The following is a 21,515-nucleotide window of genomic DNA, read 5'->3' on the forward strand; positions in this document are numbered from 1 at the left end:
TATTCCATGTGAGGACAGGGAAATATGGACCATGTAGCAGGCCTTTCCTACTATTACCCTGTTACTCCTTGTTCCTACAGCCTCTGCCTCTTGGCAACCATAAAAAAACAACACTATTCCACCACCCTTTTCATTAGAACTGAACATTTATAGTGGCTTTGGGGGAGGAAAGGGGATTGGGGTGGGTTTCAAAATTTTTAACAACCGGTTCTGTTTTAACAAGCCTCCTGAGGTGGTGTTTTTGTTTCCAGAAGGCTTCCCTGAGGCCCAGGAAGGCAAAAAACAGAAGACCGAGCAGCACCCCCTGTGCCCTTTTTGCCTCCTGGGCTTCAGGAAAGCCTCCTGGGCAAAGCAGTAAGACAGCAAGGAGGATCCCAGCACAGCTGATCATAGGAACAGCCGATCGTCAGGAGGAAAAAAAATACCTTAAGGAGTGACTGGGCGGGGGAGAATGCAGTCAGTTTGATGTCGGGCATTCATATCATGTCGCACATGTGCGATAAGGACTGGGCAGGGAGGGGAGAGGCAGGTGGAGAGGGACGGGGCCAGCCACAGGCACGATTTGCCAGTTCTCCAAACTGGGCAGCATCATAACAACCAGTTCTATAGAACCGGTCCAAACTGGTAGAATCTCACCCCTGGGATTATCCTGTTTCTTTAATCTATGGCAGGTTAGTACAAACTGTGTTCTACAGAATTTGGAGTTTTGTGGGAACTTGATGGGGTTCCACTAAGTGAGAGATTAAGGGCAAAAGGGGAAAATTCATCTGAATCCCACCACTTTTATGTCTCTCAAGTGTTGTCTTCTTGATCAGAGATTTTGAGATTTTTTTTAAAAAAAAACAACCCAACAGGCTTTGTTTCTTGAAAAATCTAGAAAGTAGTGTTAGCAAATTGGGTCAGGATACAAAACTATGAAACAAATACAGATCATCCTGCTTTCAGTTCCCCTCTCATTTTATATATGAATATAATAATGTGGCCCTTAGACAGCAGATGAGTTATTCAATCCCCTCGGGGAATTCGGTCACCGGCAACAAACGTTACATTCCTTTTTCATTTATATTCAGTCCTAACACTACATGTACAAATCCATAAAATCTCCCGCCGAAGGGATTATGCAGAATTATTTGTGACAAGTTGTAAATTTCCTAGTTAATCAGTGTAACAAGAGGAACAAATAAGAGGCTTGGCATTTAAATGGACTGAAATGGTTTAATATAGCTTTCATAGCATGTGTTTAAAATAGGTTACATATTTACAGAATATTGGCCTTCAGAGATGGCTTGTAGACAGATTAAGAAATGTCATGGTGGTATTTTACAGTTGCATGGTAGTTAGTTACAATTCTCATGTATTTTAGCCTCAAGGAGGAAAACCAAATTGCCGTGTATAAATTCTGAGTGGAAAAATCACAGTAGGAAAAATGGTTTGAAACTTCATGAAACTACCATTGTTTAAACCAGGGCTGTCAAACTCACAGCTGGATGTGTCACAGGGTGGCCACGCCCATGCCCATTTCAGGAAAGGGGGAAAAGTCGTGATGGATCACATGACGCTGCCGTGTCCAGCCATCGTGTTCCTTGGCAGCCTGGTTAGCCTTCTACCGCTAACACTTCCAAACATAATAGCTTTCTCCAATGTCATTCCCCTGTATGACATGACCGAAATAAGTGAGACACAGGTCTGTGATTTTGCCTTCCAGGTGACAGGTCTGGCGTTATGCATTCCAGGTATTTGCTTGTTAGTCACCTTTGCTATCCAAGGAATACACAGATCAGCACCACAGATCAAAGCACCAAAGATCAAACATCTCCAGCACCACAGATCAAACTTGTTGATTTTCTTCCTGTCTTGCTATTTTTAAGGTCCTACTTTCACAACCATAGGCAGCTATGAGCAACATAATAGGGAGGATAAGCTACATTTGGTTGCCAGGATGATCTCCTTGCTTTTCAAAAATTTGGCTCATGTTCATCATTGCTGGGCGACCCAGTGCAATCTGACGTTTTATTCCTGAGCTGCATTTTATTCCAATGTTTTGTTTCTGGACCTGGTGATCTACTCTGCAAAAAACTGGCCAAGAAAATTCTACATAATACATAGGCACAATATAAACCTAATACATACATAAATGAATGCAGTCAATTGTGTTTGCAGTCAACAAACTGCAGTTAAAACAAACAATGGCTTATCTAATGGAATATATTAGTAGCTTCATCTTTTTTTTTTAATGGATTGTCCTATGCCTTTCTGCTCATTTAGCTTCCTTCAGGCTGATGATCTTCAGATAGTTTTGGAGATTTGGAGAATTGTAACTATGTGATAAATGATCTTGGGGGAAGGGGTATTGGCATGCAGGAAATGTCAATGCCAATCCTGTTACTTGATCCACAAAATGCAATTTCCTCTCGATTTAAGAGTCATTTTCCCTTCCCAACAATCAACCAAGAGTGAAATCATTTATATAAAAATGCACAATGCAATTTCTCTTGTAAATGCTCTTTTTCCATCTGTTGAAATGTTTTAAGATATCCTAGATTGCATTATTTCAAATGTCAGTCTTTAAAACGCACACTTGGTGACGGGAGGGCTGAAGGACAGACCTCCCCTGCACCATCTGTTCCCCTTATTGCTTTTGAGCAGATACAGCATGCAAAGCTACTAAACCAATGATGCAGGTAAAATTTTGCTTTCCTTAAAGGCATGTAAGAAATAATCTGGTTAAACCTGGCCTGGGTTGTTTGAGAAGTATCTAAATCTATGTCACATGCTAAGCAAATAGCAATCGAATTGTCATGAACTTTATGAGCTAGGACGCAGAAGTTGGCAACATGGTTTAGTGATCTTTCCGGTTTAGGCAATATCTCTGTAACTAAGACTGGGTTTTTGTCGAGATCTGTACAAGAAAACTGGCAAGCTTCCTGTTATGTCCTGAGGACTCAAGGAGTTCTCACTCAGGTCCACTCACTTTACGTGGGCGTTATTCCCCCATTCCCATTGGTTGGCTCTCCCCAGCAGCCAGCTATAAATGCAGGCTGCGGGGTCCAACCGGTTGCTGATTGCTGCGAGCCAGTTCCAGGCTTGGCAAGCACGGTCAGCCCTTTATTGTAAAATAAAGTATTGTTGCACTCATGCTCTGGTTCAGCCTCTCATTGCTCAAACAAAACACTGGCGACGAGGATGGGATGGCTACCAGAAGCACCTTGCAACCGCTGAGTCACTAGCCACCGATCCACAGCCCAGAGAGAGCGATCGGCTGGCGACAAGGAAACGCTGATCCGCAGCCAGAGAGAGCGGTCAGCTAACGAAACGAGCGATCAAAAAGAGCAAACGCAGATCCGCAGCCAGAGAAAGCGGTCTGAGTCAAATAGTTAGAAGCGTCTGTAGCCGCTTGTTAGCCCTTACGGGGAAAGTGAAGCGCTGCGAGCCGCAGCCGCTCTGCATTTGGCGCGAAATTCAAGCGGGTGTCATTTGAATTTCGAGCCGGTAGGAATCACAGCACAGCGCTGTAGAGAGTCACTAACGCCCACTTTTTTGGCGCGAATCAAGACACCTCCAATGGCTAGCAGCCAACGTGGTAACCAGAGAGAGAGAAAGAGAGGGTAGCAAAAAACCTCTCCAGAGCTGATATCACTAGTAACTCACGCGCTAGTAGTCCCAGAGAGATTTTTTCCGCAGGTAGCCCAGCCGTTCCAGCACCATGAGTTCCAATCCAGTATTCCTGGCGTTTAAACCAGACGAAGAGAAGTGGGAATCGTATAAGAACCGTTTCAATCATTACATCGATGCGGTCGGCCTGGCGGATGCGGAGAGCATCGGAAAAAATCCTATTTCCTAATCTACTGCGGAGCCACCGTTTACGATACCGCTGCAGCACTCGTGGCGCCGAGAGAGATTGAAAAACGTTCCGTGGTCCGAGTTGCTTGAGATCCTCACAAACCACTACGCTCCCAGGCCTTCACAAATCGCCAGGAGGTTCACGTTCCGAATGAGGAAGCAATCAAGTAAGGAGACCATCAACCAATATATGGCCGCCCTCAGAACAGCAGCCCTGCACTGCGGGTTTGGAACATACCTGGAGGACATGCTCCTCGATCAATTAGTTTGTGGGGTCAAGGATCTCCACCTACAGAGGCGACTGCTAGCTAAAAAGACCTCAACCTCGCGCAAGCGGTAGAGGAGGGCCCTAGCAGCCGAGCTAGCAACGAACTCAGCCACCGAAATTCAGGGCCCAAGCGCCAAGCTAGCATCGTTCCCAGTCCATTCCGAAGAGGTGGAAGCGGAGGAAGCCCACAGCGATGAGAGCGATGTCCATCGCCTCACCAATGACAGACGGTCGCAGGTAGGGGCCAAGCAAGAATACACCGGTCCACCCAAGCACATCACTCTGTGCCTAGCCTGTGGGGATCACATCAAAGGGCCACCTGCAAGTTTAAAGGAGCCGTTTGCAACAACTGCCATAAGAGGGGCACATTGCGAGAGTCTGCCAAGCCCCCAAAGCGCTGCACACAGACCCCGTCCTCACACTCGGGACCTCAGAGGCAAGTATTAAACTGTCGCACGCACCGCCTTGCCAGGCGTACTTGCCACACTGTTAGTAAAATTTCTCTCTCCGTTTCCCTAGAAGGTAAACCGTGCCACATGGAGGTTGACACAGGGTCAGCGCTCTCAATAATCTCGTGGAACACCCTCAAGAGACTCCACCCCAGCCTATCTACTACCCGGCTTCAGAGATGCCAGTTCGGTCTGAAGGACTACCAGGGAAGGCCATTCCCGTGATCAGCAGAGGCAAGTTCTTTGTCAGTTTTAGAGCTTTTAAAGGCCACCTACCTCTAGTGGTAGTTAACGGCAATCTACCCACCTTATTGGGGCTCGATTGGTTTCCCCACCTCGGCCTAGGGTTAACAGGAGTCCATGCTGTCTCAACCTCAGACACTGACTCCTTATTCGCTGACTACGCAGATGTGTTCAGCGAGGAGCTGGGGTGTTATAATGGAACCCCCATCTCGTTCACCGTTGACCCCCAGGCAGTCCCAATCAGATTAAAACCACGTAGAGTTCCATTTGCTATTCGACCAAAACTAGACGCTGAATTGGATAAACTACTAAAACAAGGGGTCATTGAGCCAACAGATTTCGCCAAGTGGGAGACGCCCATTGTCACACCCTCAAAAAGATGGTAGCCTGAGAATTTGCTCGGACTACAAGACAACAATCAATAAATATTTACAAGTTAGCGCCTACCCTGTGCCCGTCATTCAGCACTTATTGCACACATTCGAACCGGGCAGTATTTTTGCTAAATTGGACATGTCTCAAGCATATCAACAGTTCCCTGTTGATAACCAAACAGCGGAACTTCAGACCATCGTCACTCACAGGGGTGCCTTCCAATGCAAGCGTCTCCAATTTGGCGTAAGTGTTGCCCCGGGTATTTTCAGTCCCTCATGGAGCGGATTTTACAGGGCCTCCCTGGTGTAGTACCCTACTTGACGACATCTTGGTCTCGGCCAGGGACAGACCCCAACTCTTCCAGAGAGTGCGAGCAGTGTTAGAGAGGTTCAGACAGCATGGCCTCAGGTTAAAAAAGAAAAATGTGCCATTGCCACTAGACAGGTGGACTTTCTGGGTTATAAAATTGACGCCTCTGGCATTCACCCCCTGGAGTCCAAGGTTAGGGCGATCCACGAAGCTCCCACACCGACCTCCAAAGCGGAGCTACAAGCTTTCTTGGGGCTCCTAAACTTTTATGCATCCTTCTTGCCCCATAAAGCCTCAGTAGCCGAACCCCTACACAGATTACTAGACAAAAAGTCACCGTGACACTGGGGGCACAAAGAAGACCAGGCGTTTAACGCCGTCAAATCACTACTTACGTCAGAGGCAGTGCTCATCCAATTCGACCCCAACCTTCCTTTAGTACTGGCAGCAGACGCATCCCCTTTTGGAATTGGGGCGGTCCTTAGTCACAGACTCCCCAATGGCGCCGAGGCCCCCATCGCCTTTTTCTCCAGGACGCTCTCGGCCACGGAGCGAAATTACAGCCAAATAGACAAGGAAGCCCTAGCAGCTGTTGCAGCCGTGAAAAAGTTTCACGAATTCCTTTTTGGCCATTTCTTGAACTGGTCACCGACCATAAGCCCCTCCTGGGCCTACTGGCGGCGACAAACAGACACCTCAAGTCCTTTCCCCTCGGATGACAAGGTGGACACTTTTCCTAGCGGCCTATTCATACAAACTTATTCACCGCCCGGGCAAAACCCTATCCCACGCTGACGCGCTCAGTGCGCTGCCCTTACCCGCTCCGGCTGAAGACCCAGCTCCTGTCAACGCCATTTTTGAAATCACCCAGTTGGACCTGCCCATCACCGCCCTTGACATCGCCGCTAAAACCAAGGCAGACCAAACGCTCGCCCAGGTGCTCGACTGGGTGAGGAGGGGTGGCCGGGAGGCAACGTCGATAACAAATTCGCACCCTTTAAGACTCGCATGCAGGAGCTGTCCAGTTTGCAGGGTTGTCTACTGTGGGGCACTCGAGTGGTCATTCCGACCTCGCTGCGTACCCGAGTCCTGGAGGCGTTGCACGAGGACACCCCGGCATTGTGAGAATGAAGGCGTTAGCACGCAGCTACGTGTGGTGGCCGGGTCTAGACGAGGACATTGTCAATTGGGTAAGTTCCTGCAGCATTTGCCAGGAATCCCGTCCTGCTCCCCTATCGCCACCCCTACCAGATGGGAGAGCGCCAACGCCCCTTGGTCTAGAATCCATATCGATCTGGCAGGCCCGTGCATGGAAAGATGTTCCTAGTGGTCGTGGACGCTTATTCCAAATGGATAGACGTGGCGCAGCTATCCATGACCACCACACTAGCAATCACCAACGTGTTAACACGCCTGTTCGTTACACATGGACTACCCGACTCCATTGTCTCCGATAATGGCCCACAGTTCGCATCAGTAGAATTCAGCCGTTTTGCTGCCAACCTGGGCATTTGCCACATTTTCACAGCCCCATTTCACCCTGCCAGTAATGGGTTGGCTGAAAGGGCCGTCAGGACCACCAAAAAGGCCCTCGCTAGGTTTGGCAGGGATGACTGGCACCACAAACTCGCACGGTTCCTGATGAGCCAACACTCAACCCCTGTGCAGTCACCAATAAGTCCCCAGCGGAACTTCTGATGGGCCGGCGCCTGAGGACTGTATTGGACAGATTGCACCCACAATACTGCCCTGACTCTCCCCTCGCTTCTACGTCGGGGTTAGACAATTTTGTTACAGGAACCGATATTCGCAAGGAATTTCGCCGGGGACCCACTTTGGATTCCTGGCGAGGTCATCGCCATCACCGGGCCGAGATCGTATAGAGTCAGGCTGGAGGATGGTCGCTTCTGGAGGAGACATATAGACCAGCTTAGAAGGCGCCTCAGCACCCTTGCCAACAAGAGTCCAGAGTCTCCAGTCGAAGGGGAGCCGCCTCATCCGCCGCCCAGCCACATCGTGCCCAGCGACCAGTCTGCACCAGCGGTCGTTCCGGTCAGCCCAAACTCGGACAACAGCGCCCAGAGAGTTGACCAGCCTGATCCAACCCACGAGAGCTCGACCCCAGTAACCAACCCGGTGTTTCCGAGGATGCCCAGTCCAGAGAGAGTGTTGGCGACACTATGCCGGCTCGACCATCACAGGCTGGTACCGAACAGACAGACAATGTTCCCGAGTTGCGCCGTTCCGGCGCCAACACAAACCCCCCGTCTACCTCAAGGACTATGCATGTTCGCATCTGGGGGGAAGGGGTGTTATGTCCTGAGGACTCAAGGAGTTCTCACTCAGGTCCACTCACTTTACGTGGGCGTTATTCCCCCATTCCCATTGGTTGGCTCTCCCCAGCAGCCAGCTATAAATGCAGGCTGCGGGGTCCAACCGGTTGCTGATTGCTGCGAGCCAGTTCCAGGCTTGGCAAGCACGGTCAGCCCTTTATTGTAAAATAAAGTATTGTTGCACTCATGCTCTGGTTCAGCCTCTCATTGCTCAAACAAAACACTTCCTACAGAACTGGCACTGGTTTTTGATGCTTATCTCCATGAATTATAATAGAGCCAGAGGGCTTAGTTAATATCAGATTAATACCAGGAAGTGGAAAAGCAAATGAGTTAAATTTAGGAGCCTAGTCTGAATTAAACTATCTCAGTTATCTCCCTGCAATGAAAATGTCTAATCAATGCCTTTCCCATTAGTTCTGCTGGAAGGCAGATTCAATAGCACAACCATTTCTTGTTGATCTGGATGCATCAGTGCCCTAAACACAATTTAAAACTTTCCTAAAGGCTTAAGAGGCACCCAAGTCTTTTTTGGGGGGTGGGAGGGTAACATTTCAAAGAGCAACCACCATAACAGAAAAGTCTAGAAAATTCCCATCCTTAAGAACATGTGGGATAAGGAGAAATAAATGAATAGTTCTAGAAATCACTTAGTTCTGGCTTTGTAGATAAGAACTGGCACCATGAATTGAACATCAGAAGCCTATTGGAAGCCTGTCCAGCTTGTGAAGTTGTGGTGTTAAAGGGGCCTAGCCTGGTGCACCCATAACTATATGTGCTGCTTCATTCTGGACCAATTACTTGTGGCATTCTTCAAGGGTAGACTCAACAAGAGTGCATTGTAGCAATCCAAACAGGAAATGACTAAGGAATGCGTAACTGTGATCAGAAACTCCCAAATCAGGTACAATTGCAAATAACACATTAGACTGAGTTGTGCAAAGGCTGCCCTAGGCAACCTCTTATCTATTCTTTGAGCAAGAACTTTGACCCAAGGAAAATGCCCCAAAGGTTGTGAATGAGAGAATGCAACCATTTACAGAATCCACAGTGGAAAATTTTCAGCTTCCAGTACAGAGGGGTCCAAAATCCATAAACGTGTCCTTTTTGGATTTAGTTTTAGCCTATTAATACCCATCCAGGTTCCCATAGGCTCCAGAAACTGAGAAATGACTTTAACAATATCATGGGTGTATGGGTAGAAATACACAATAGAGGGTCATCAGCATATTGATGATATTTTATCCTGGACTGTTGAATTATCTCGTCCAGCAGCTTGCTAGGTTGAACAAAGAGGAGCGGGAGAAGCATGGCAATATTCAATGGATTTCATCTCAGAAGGAAGACAGAAATGGAGAGAGGATTTGAAGTGGAAGAACAGATCTGAGATAGGCTAGAAATAGGAATGGAATAAGTTAGTATTGGCAAGATACAGTATAAACAATCTGTAGAAATAGCTGAACTTGCTTTAAAACCCATTTTTAAGCTAGAGTATTTGGTAAACGTCAAATTTTGTAAAAGTTATTTCCTGAAATGGGAAAAGAATCTATTGCGCTCACATAATGATATTAATTCATCTGAAATTATTGAACAATTAACTATTATTCATTATTACACTTATCTGAAATTCCTATGGTTTTCATTCTAATATAAGGAACATTTTTGTTTGTACAGCAAAAGGTGTCCTATCATAAATTTAAAATAGTTGCCAACAGTATCATCAGGATTTTTTCACTCCTGAAACCCCCATGCAGCCTCCGGAACAAAAATACCTATCAGTTAAGGTGTTGGGATGTTGTTAAAAACATGCCTATGTTCAGACATTGTAGCTGTGAGCTTCTCAATAGCATCAGACAAAACTCTTGTTTTCAGATTAGCTTAATGTCTGTTCCGCAAGATTCTCCTCTTGCTGGTAACAATAGTCACAAACCTGCGTCACTGTCTCTGATTCACAGGATCAATAACTCTGATAACCTAACAAGCTTTTGATGAGTATTTTCGTGTTTTTATTCCAACTTCCACAGGAAGGAAATTTCATTTCATTCTAGTCTCCTTAGATATCCCATTTAGAGTAAATTTGTGGAACTGATCTGTTAGTTTTAAGTGATACTCTTGCTGGGACTGCCATTGCTGGAATTGCTCATGAATATGCAGTTTCTTTTAATCAACCTTTGTTTGGCAAATGCAATCTGATCATCGATGCTGCAAATCTAGATGCTGAAATCATATCTCCATTTCTACCTAGGCAACAGTGTTAGCAAGCCACCACGTCAGGCATTCATGTGTCAGGATGATTGAATCAGTGGCTTACCTTGGCCATTTTAAATTCACAGTGACCTTGAGCAGAAGCAGGAATTCAAAGCTTCCCTATGGTCTGCAGCCAGAGAAGTAGATGATCTAGCCACATAAGAAATTCTGAGATGTAATTACAATTTGAATGACTACAATACAGAATTTGTTGCTGCTGTAATATAGCGCTGATCTTTTCAGATGAAAGCTTTACAATCCATGAAAATAAGGCATATTTAGTGATGTAGTATGGGCTACATTCCAAATGGAGAACCATGTGTTTGGAAAACTGGGCTTATTTCAACACTTAACTTGCAGCCAAAGCAAGAACAAGAAATAAACTTTAGGTCATTAAGCTGGAGAACATCTGGGGGAAGGGGGGTAAATAAGCACTTTATTCAAATTAAGGTTTTATTTGACTTGTATGACATTTATATATCCCATTAATGTTATTAAGTGAAGCCACCAGGATGCCAGTAGAGGCTCACAGGCATTGAAATTACTCTGAATATATTCACAGAGACACTAATAACATTCTGAAGCTGCAGTGTGATTGCAAAAACATTCTCAATGTGTAGAAGAGAATATTTATAACTCAGGGTTAAACTATGGGCTCCTTGGTGCTCTCTGAGCTCGGTTGTTTTTTCCCACATGTCTAGAAGAAAACAACCAAGCACAGAGAGTGCCAAGGACCCCACAAAAACATTTTCTTTAGTTTCTAAAGAACAAATAGACTATAAACCAGAGTTCTTCCTGTTAGGGATCTCTGATAGATATCTATCCAAGAAGACAAAATATGTAATAATCCATATTCTAACTGCGGCTAGATTAGCGTTTGCTCAATGTTGGAAATCACCTCATACACCTACAGAGCAAATGGTCATTCAGAAAATTTGTGAGTGTGCTGAAATGGATAAACTAACTATAGCTCTAAAAAACAGAGTCCTCAACATTTTACAACAATTGGGATTCTTGGTATAATTGGCTTATACAGAGACAAATTGTGTAAATGATATAGAGTAACTTTAACATAATGGAAAAGAGGAGCAGATTGGATATGACGAAGAGAAATGATCCTTACAGACTGTCACAAAAATATATCGATTGTTTTTAATGTACTTTCTTACTCTATTCCCCCTCCCCCATCCTTCCCCCTTCTCCCTCTATATTCTTTCTTTCCCCCCAACCGGCCCTATCCGGCTTGTTAGGTCGGGTGTTTTCTTTCTTTCCCTTTAGCCATTTTTTCTATTCTGTAAATGTACTGTTGATACATTTTTAAACTGTAAATTTAATAAAATTTATTTAAAATAAATAAAAAAAACATTTTCTTTAGTTTCATATGAATTATAGGAGTAGGTAGGACCTAGAGCAGTGTTGGCTAACCCTTTTGGGCTCCTGTGCCCAAAATTGTGTGCGTGCTTGCACACTTGCGCTCACATGCCAGCACCCGGAAGGCAGTGCATGCCCCCCCATGTCCCCCAAGCATGCACACGCAATCACCAATACCACCCCGCTGCCCCCTTACCTGCACTGCACCTCACAGATGATTTTCAGCCGGTTTGAGACCTTTTTTGGCCTCCCAAAGGCTGAGGAAGGCTTCTGCAGGCTTCTACAAATTTGTAGCCCAAAATCTAGCCCTGTTTCATCACTTCCTGTTTTTCTGAAAATACCTGAAATGATGAAATGGGGCTACATTTCAGCCTACAAAGCTTGTAGAAGCCTGCAGAAGCCTTCCTCAAGTCTTTGGGAGGCCAAAAAAGGCCTCAAACCAGCCAAAAATCAGCCATGAGGCGCGCACATGTGCAGAGAGGTAAGTTTGCCTGTAGCTTGCATGCCAGCACAAATGGCTCTGCGTGCCACCTGTGGTAGGTATGCCATAGCTTCGCCATCACAGATCTAGAGGAACAAAGAGCAGGAGGATTTTTGGAATAAAAGTTCCTATAAAATGTTTATTGTAAAGAAACCTGAAGATTTTCTGGAGTCAGGTGCCAGTGCTAAGATCCCAAATAATGGACTCGGATCATCGGAAAATGGGCTGAGAATGTTAAAGGATAAGAAAATGAGTACGCTTATGGTATGGATAGAATGCCCCAAAGTCAACGAAGATTAAATTGTGCATTCTCACAAAACGCCAATTTACTAGAAGGCTAATAGTTAGGTTGCCATCCCTGTCATTTCCTTCCAGTCCTTTGATAATGTATTGGATTTGACAAATTGGCTAAACCAGTGTTTGTCAATCTTGGTGACATTAAGTTGTGTGGAATTCTGGGAGCTGAAGTGTGTACATTTTAAAATTGTCAAAGTTAAGAAATACTTCATTCTTAGATCTTTTGAGGATAGCAAGTGGGCACACTTCTATGCAACATGCTAGACTATCTTTATACTTTCTAACCATACCTAAAGTCTTATTAGAGTCCAGAAATGTTTTTAAAAATAAAGCTTTTAGTTATGCAGCATGCCACTTTTCATTTTAATTTTTTAAAAAGACAGGGTAAGGGGACTGTTAAGATGTATAAATATCTCTCAGCTGAGTACAAGTCACTTATGTACACATACTAACATTTTTGTGACAAGATTTTTACAAAAATTACAATTTCATTGGTTGGTCAATGCCTAGAAAACAGCTTGAGGCTATTGACTTAACTAATGTAATTATTTTAACTAAATAAAATGGGAAGTCAAACTTTGCAGAGTCACCATTTTCTAAAGCAATCAGTGAATTTGAACAACTCCCAGATGAAGAAAATTAATGATTTAAATTAATCGATTAGGGCTAGGCAAGAAATAAATAAATAAACCACATTCAATAATTCTATTTTAAAATGATACAAGCCTACAACCTTAGTAAATTACAGTTTTTTTTAAAAAATCCAAACATTTAAAAAAAAAACCAACCAATGTTTAAACCACTTTTTCAATGGGAACGCTCCCCTTGCTTGCTCTTGTGTTTCATTTTTGAGATAGCCACTCTCGTAGGTTGTTCCACATCTATTATTGAGCGACATTCCCTCTGTGCAACAAGCAACTACAGAAAACCATTATTTGCACAGAAAAACATATTGCAAACAGAACTGGTATGTTCACAGCTTCCTCACTTAATTCTTTGTCTGCAGACTGATTCAGAACTTGGGGAGAGACATTGTTGGGAATGTTATTTTCATGGTGGTGTCAAAAGAGATACCAGTGGATTACTGTTCCTCAATAGCTGTGAGTGTAAAAGCTATCTGCTTAACATTTGCTAAAATGACAGATGAAAATACTAAACTTTACCAACAGATTGCATTTCGACAGACACTCCGAAGATTACAAATATCTACAATATGCTATGGCAGGGAAGGTCTCTGAGATACACAAACATTTGCAAAGAGAACAGCTGAGAATATGAGTACTCAGGGGATCTGCCAGCATCCAAGAAGAATGTGCCAAATGTTCAACAAGGGTCTGTTGTGTTTCTTTGCAAAAAAATGAGTTGTCTCCCTTTCACGTGTGTTAAAAATCCAATATATGAAATACATTGTTTTCATTCATGCAAATTATACTTTTCATCAACATTTTTTATATAAAGACAGACCTGTACATTCAAACTTTTTGCAAAATAAATAGAACTGCAAATATAAAAGTTATTTCAACATACAATGCTGTATGACACAAATGACATTTTAAAACTATAATATTTTTGCTGGAATATAGATACGTTTCACCTCCACTCTGATAAGAACAGTAGATGGAAAACTGATTTGAAAACTTGGTAATATACTTACTTGATCTGAAGTTAATTGCCTTCTTCTAGCATCTAAACAAACATGCAGAATCTACCAATTTCTTTTGAAGCATCATTTAAAAAAAATCATTCATTTGATCTTTTGATTATCAAATGAATGATAGTTTTCACTGATCCAACACATTGGTTTAAGCCTTAAGACAGCAGTTTGGTCTAAAGGTGGACTAAGGGCACGGAAACTTGAGTTCTATGCTTACCTGAGATATGAAAATCAGTTGGGCTTAGAAATACTGCCTAGAAAATTACATGCTTTGTCTTCAATTTTGACAGCAAAATAATATAAAATAAACCTTTTTTTTCATATCCCAGTCACCATGAAAACACAGGAACTAGAAATCAAAAAGTAAATTCCTTCACATATTCTTTTCCATGCTCAGTTAATCAATGAGAATAGAGCTGGGAGGAACCGTGGAGATCATCTAGTCCAACCCCCTGCTCAGGCAGGAGACCCCATACCATTTCTTAGATGCATTCCCAATCAAAAGTTATCATTTTAGAAACTGCTTAATAGCTTCCCTTGTGTCTTGTCTCCATTCTTATTTGGGATGGAACAGCAAGTCAAACAAACTGGAAATAATGTCACATAAATACATTCTGAGGCTGTTTGAACCTAGAGCAAATCCCACTACTGCTTCATTTCAGGTTACATCTTAAAATGGCTGAAAGAAACTGTGAAAACCAGGAGAATTACACGTAAAGGTAGTCGGAACATATTGGAAATAGCTTCCTTAAAATCCTTAAAACCGTAAACATGACTTGTAAAGATAAATTGTAATATCAATTAGGAAAGCAACAGGGAATCGGATACCACGTTTTCCTCGGCAGTCATTACTAAATAATCAGTTAGAAGATGTTACCCAGCAAGCCCTTCCATTATTGGAAAATTCTTCCTGCATAATTGGCAAGTCATTTACATTTTCTTCTTCCTTAGATGCTTCCAGGATCCCATGGAGAGAGCCTGCTGTGCACCACAAGGGATGCATTCTCAAAACAGAGAATATAGATACAAAATTGCTTACAGCACACAGGGGCTCATGTGGTTGGGACATTGGGTTGACGATTGGCAGCCTGCATCGGAGACCCAAGTGCTGCTGCATAACGGGGTGAGCTTCCGTCACTCGCTCCAGCTCCTGCCAACCTAGCTGTTCAAAAACATGTAATTGCAAATAGATAGATAAGTACCACTTCAGTGGGCAACTTTATGGGGACATGAGCGGAGCCTCTAACTGGGCACCCCCCAGCCAATAATGATGCCACCAGCTAATCCTTTCAACCTGGAAGTGCCTTGTAATGTGCTTCCACCTTGAATGTAGAACTACAAAATAGAAAACAAAATTGCTCTGCTTTTATCATAAGAATACCTAAAAATAGGGCAGATCTCTAAGAATGAATGGATGGATGGAAACGTTAAAGAGGAGAACCAACTACCTGGTCTCCAATTACATTTGAATCCCCCCAAACCTGCTGTAGGTCTTCATACTAGCAATAAAACTGCGAAGCCAAGGGACTGATAACATGCATGGCTGCATTGCTCATGCTACAGGGAAGTTTTGCAGCAAATGAAAAGCAAACCTAACAGATTTTATTCACTCTGCTCCACAATTTACAGCCAGTTGACTCAATAGTTAAGCACAGTCAAATTTATTTTGAAGCTTTTCAGTTTCCTAGAAAAAAAATACTTAGTGAGCAATAATATATTCAGCCTTGTAAAATAATTTCACAAATTGCTTACAGCTAAATGGTAGCTAGAATATAAACTCTACTTAGCAAACAGAGGATGGACCTAGTTGGTCTTCCCTGGTTAGCAACTAGGTTGTAGAGAGTAGTACTTCCTACAACATCCTTCATTTAGGGACTATAACCTAGCATTGGCCATGCTGCCTGGCCATTATCTTTCCAACACATTTAAAGGTACTAGTGTTCCAAAAGTTACCATAGAGGGAAGTGGAATTTGCAAATGAAATCTCCATTGGGTGTACAAACATCAACAAAATGACAAGTCTTGCCCTTTTGTACGTATTTCAAAATTGCATGGAGGTCCAGAGAGGATTGAGCTTGCTATCTTGAATTACCTTGTAGGGAAGACAAGTGGCATAGAAATTTAGTAATTAATAAATCAATAAAAATTTGCCCCACTCTGCAAACACCGGGACCAGCTACAGATCTTAATATGAAATAAATCAAACCTAACTTCAGCAGATAAGCAATGCTACATTTGCTTCAAAGTCGTGTCTTTTTAAAAATCCTGAAATAATCACATGTAATATCTACCTTGCAGAGCTAATGATATTTAATAAGTAGATTTATGCCAATATTCTATCTGTGCTTTGGCAAAAAAGGAAGTTGCAGTTTTTTTTTTTTAAAAAGCTATCACTCGTGCATTTCTTTAATATAACTTGCAAGCTTCAGATACTGGTAAATTATCATTCCCTATAGCCTCAGTCAGCATAATTAAGGGCAGAACCTGCTGGGAACTGTAGCACAACTGGAAAAATCACAATTGAGAGAGATGTATGGATGAATAATGCTGCCTGCCTCCACCCAATTTCATGAATATTAACACTTGTCTATAGAATACGATATCTTCGAGGACAAAGTTCTCACCAATGCATGTCTGCATGTGAAAACCCAGAAAAGATATACAGGAAGTCCTTGACTTACAACAGTTCATTTAGTGACCTTTCACTGCAGTGATTCTCTTGGCAACTGTGGCAAGAATGGTGGTAAAATGGGGCAAAATTCACTTAACAACTGTCTTGCTTAGCAACAGAAATGTTGGGTTCAATTGTGGTCATAAGTCAAGGACTACCTGCAGGGGTGGGCTGCTGGGGGTTCGCAGGGGTTCAGGAGAGCCCCTAGCTGAGATTCTGGGCTTGGCTAGTCTAGTGAAGAGAAGGACCAGGGGAGGCATGATAGCGGTCTTCCAATATTTGGGGGGCTGCCACAGAGAGGAAGGGGTCAAGCTATTTTCTAAAGCACCCAAAAGCCAGACAAAAATAATGGATGGAAACTGAACAAGGAGAGATTTAACTTGGAAATAAGGAGAAACTTTCTGACAGTGAGAACAGTCAACCAATGGAACAGCTTGCCCTCGGACGTTGTGGGAGCGTCATCACTTGAGACTTTCAAGAAGAGATTGGACTGCCATTTGTCAGAAATGGTGCAGGGTCTCCCGCTTGGGTGGGGGGGGTTGCACTAGATGACCTACAAGGTGCCTTCCAACTCTGATTAACTGTTATCTGTTATCTGTGCAATTCGGAGAAGCCCTAAATCCCACTCTTGGCTGGTCCTGCCCAACCCGCCCCGCCCCTCCTAAGAGTCCCCACACAGCCCGTTTCGGATGCAGGTAAGTGCAAGGTATGCACAGAGGCTTGGGGAGGGCAAAAAATGGGCCTTCCAGAAGTTCAGGAAGGCTGGAAATGAGCCCATTTCTGGCTTCCAGAGAGCCTCCAGAGCCCAGGGAGGCCATTTTCACCCTTCTGAAGGCTCAAGGAAAGCCTCCAGAGCCCAGGGAGGGAAAAAATGTCCCCCCAACACTGTGGTGCAGGAGGCTGACTAGACCATGCCCACCGTGCCCACACCTACCCAGCAACCGGGCAGATAACCCGTTGCTAACATTTTTGAAGCCCACCCCTGACTATCTGTAAATGAGATTTGTGGAGACAACCATTCCCTGGGCAAGCCAGCAAGTTCGGTTTATACTCTGATCTAATGCAGAGATAAGCAACATGGTACCCAGTAGCATCAAGGTGTATTTTTCTGGTAATGAGGGTATGCAGAGAACTCTTGACATGTGGCTTAGGGTGGTTGGTGCCAGGGTGCAGATGATATGCAAGGGTGTCAAAATGGTGGAGTGTGGTGTAGCAGAAGTGCCATGAGGCTAGAAGTAGCTACTGCTGGGCATGAGGGACTTACCTGAGTGACTTGTGACTTTCCCTACATGCAGGTGACAAATGGGGATCACATAATTGTAGGATATGTCAATCGCCTACGTTGTAAGTGCAAGCGGTTGCTATCATGTGACCATGGGAGTAATGAAACAGCCAGAACTTTGAGAGATTGTTTTTAAGCATCACTCTTTCAGCACCACCATAACTTCACATGGTTGCTGAATGAGTTGTCATTAATCAAGAACTGTCTGTAATTGTGTATAATTTTTCAATTTTTGTAAACATGCCAAAGTATTTGGCTTAAGTGTTTATAGAAGTTTTTAATTTGAAGAATCATTATTGAGATTCTGTTAATTATTTCTTGACTCAAGATAGCTTAATCCCCTGCCTCAAAATGTTGTTAGAAAACCTTACAATTAAAAGCATATTTGCATATTAATACATTCACTGGTTAATCAACTAAAATGTCTAGAATCTCATTTTACCAATTAAAGCATGCAATCTTAGTTAATAACTTTGGGAGGGCTTTTAACTTTTTATCAGGGAAGAGAAACTCTTGGAAACCAGGTGTGGATAACTGGTTTTTGTCATTTTTGAAATTCAAATTTATTTTAATGAGACATCTGCTGTCAGCAGGAGTGATATTGAGAGGCAGGCTAGGAGATGAAGGACCTTCCAACAGCGGGATTCAAGCAGATTTAGTTGTTTACATCTAAATTAGTTTTGCTTCTGCAATTTCTCTCTTTTCCAAAATGGAACAATTGCACAGTTCTCAAGACGACAATCAACCGTCAGTCACTGTGACAACTCAATGTAGGCGATGACTAGGCTGAGCCTAAGGGTGGGATCAAATATGTCATCAGTCATGAGTCCCTGCATGCCCACAAGAGATCTAAGTCCAGCCCACCTTGAATTCCATTGACTCTTATTTACTGCCAATTTGTTTGGACCTTTAGTAGCTCAGATTCTTGTAGAGAGCTTAAATTTGCAATAAATCTTTATATCCACTTGAACTGCCTGGATCTTCTGATTTCCCTTGGCGTACGGCACCCAGATTTTCAGCAGACTTCTTAAACTTCAAAAGTTAACTATCCTGCTTTTTTGCTCTTTCTCTAACACACCCACACCCACACACATACATTTCCTCATATGAATGTATAAAGGCAGTCTTCCCTTAGCAGTCTGTTGCAAGAAACATTGGTGGTGATGCAGTGGTTAGAATGCAGTACTGCAGGCTAACTCACTGCTCATTCAAGGAATTCAATTTTCTGACAGGCTCAAGGTTGATTCAACCTTCCATCCTTCCGAGGTCAGTAAAATAAGTACCCAGATTGTTGGGGGCAACATGCCGACTCTGTAAATCGCTTAGAGAGGGCTGTAAAGCACTGCAATTTACAATAATTCTCAGTGCTATTGCTATTTTGAAAATCAGCAGATAGATGTATGAAAATACATTTAAACCATTCTGTCAATCCTGAAGCTGACCTGATGAAGCCATTTTGTCACTTCAGTGTTGCCACACTGGAGCTGAGGGATAGGGTGGAGGAAACAGAGATAGCTGCGGTTTTGTAGCCAAAACAAAATAGTTTCTCTTGGGAACCAAGGACGTTCTCACACCTGGCCAGAGAGAGGAGGAGTGATGATGTTACCTGGCAACCAGATGACACCTTGATTGAACCGTGTGACTGATTGTTCGGGGAAAGGGAAAAATCTTTACTTTTAATTAGGTGAAAACTGTGGGAACCTTCAGAGTCGGTTTTCAGATCTGTGCCAATACGATAAATCCAATACAACTATTCTTTGAGTAATCTACATGCTTCAGAATTTTGTTTGCTATGGATGCATCACCTGGAACCCTGATACATTCACAATGTGCTTGTGTGTAAATACTAGACAATTACTTTCTTCCCTTTGGGGGAGAAAGACTATAAGTTTTCATGGTGTATTGGAAACTCTGGGTTTCCAATTCATTAGTTTAAAGTGTGAACCCTGATTAACTGGTATTCTCTGATCTCCAAATATTAGTTTGTTCCAACAAGTTGAAGATGCTAGTTGAGTAAAGGTGCTTTCTGCAAGCTCCAGAGTAAGTATATATCAGGGGTCCCCAAACTTGGCAACTTTCAGACTTGTGGACTTCAACTCTCAGAATTCTATGCTGGCTGGAGAATTCTGGGAGTTGAAGTCCACAAGTCTTAAAGTTGCCAAGTTTGGAGACCTCTGGTATATATTGACAACAGAAGATTGAAAATGTTTTAGAAGTGCAGAGGGAGAGGGCAATTTGGAGAAACTGGTTTAACCACAAAAGGTAATTGGAGCTTGATAGGAAAATGAAGGCTGGTGATGTGTCAGAACTTGATATCTCATTGCTCTAGAATTGGCATGCTATGATAGTTATGAACCATGGGTACAATTCTACACTCACCAGCAAAAGTTTTGAGAGAGTAGCTGGTATTTTATCACAGTCCCAGTCCAACCTCATACATTCTGTTACAAAAACCTGGGATTATTTTCTTAACAAAATAATATTTTGTAAAGAGTCACTTGAGCCAGAAAGCATGGTAGGTACCAAGAACAGTGCCTGAGAACATATGGGTTGCTGAGTCCCTTTGTCTATAAGCAGCTGAGGTTGTATTTCCTTCAAAACCTGGTAGTGCTTTTAGCAGTGGTAACCAATACTCAGAGAGGGGAAAATAAACTGATGGAACACTCACACACACATAGCTAAGTTAATAATTTACGCTCATTTCTCACCGTGCAAAAGGTATTTCTTGAAAAGGTGGGAAAAATACTATAAGAGATGAAGTTTGGAAGGATTTTTTTTCCACCTCAGAAATTGGAACCAGATGTTCTCCTTTAATGCTTCTTGGCTCTTTGAAGATTAGACAAAAGGTCATATTTTGGTTAGATAAATCTGGATAGTATGACTGTGTGACTCAGCGCTAATAGCAAGTGAATGGAACTAAAACCTTACCTGAAAGCATGTCCCTCCTGAATTCAAGGTGGCTTTGTTTATAATGTATTCAGAACATTCAATAAGCTCAGTAAATTTCACAAAGTAAGGGAAATAAGGATTCTTTTTTCCCTAAGGACATTTCTCCACTATTGAATTAAAGTTCTATCAATCTGTCCTTGAGTTATTACACAAAATCAGCTGTCCTTGCCAATCTCTTGCCTGACAGTGTTACATCAGTTCACACAGTCATTGCTGGGTTCCCAAGCATGCTCCTTGTTCAAAGGAAGGTGACTGGAGTTGGAGGGCTCTTGAGCAATTCTCCTTCAGCACATAAATTGGGGAGAATGAAGAGGGTGACTCTGATCTCAGGCCTCTGCCTATCTTTTCAGGGCTGGTTAGTCTGTTCCTCCCCTCTCCCTTTCCCTCTCCTTCTCCCCACCCCTCCTCTCCCCTTCCCCTCCTGCTCTCCTCTCCTCCCTACCTCTCCTTCCTCCAAATTAGTAACATCAACCAAACACATTTAAGAAGACCCCCTAGAGAGCAAGAGAGCAGATCTTGCTCAGATTGTGCAGGTAGCTACACCCCATGGATCTGGACTCTTTAAAATGAAAATGACTGAAATGGAATAAGACTAGGAAACTGGCAATTTAGCAAAAAGCAAGGTCAGGCCTGAGGAGAGGAAGTCAGCCAGTACAGGCCTGAGGAGCGGGGGTCAGCCAGTACAGGCCTGAGGAGGGGGGGATCAGCCAGTACATTGTTCTGGGGCCCATGGAGCTCAAAGGGGG

The 21,515-nt window shown here is 43.3% G+C and overlaps 1 long non-coding RNA gene across 1 annotated transcript in view; it reads right to left on the minus strand.

Annotated features, from left to right (window-relative positions):
* The window catches only part of LOC148127666 (uncharacterized), a 55,432-nt gene that overhangs the window by 25,592 nt on the left and 8,325 nt on the right, over nt 1-21,515 (minus strand). Inside the window, exon 2 of the long non-coding RNA XR_015740996.1 lies at nt 10,129-10,214. This is a non-coding gene — a long non-coding RNA (uncharacterized LOC148127666). The remainder of the gene's footprint in view (nt 1-10,128; nt 10,215-21,515) is intronic.

This window comes from Pseudonaja textilis, chromosome 1 (assembly GCF_049901715.1).
Source record: "Pseudonaja textilis isolate UNSWEBS1 chromosome 1, rPseTex1.2, whole genome shotgun sequence".
Taxonomy (NCBI): domain Eukaryota; kingdom Metazoa; phylum Chordata; class Lepidosauria; order Squamata; family Elapidae; genus Pseudonaja; species Pseudonaja textilis.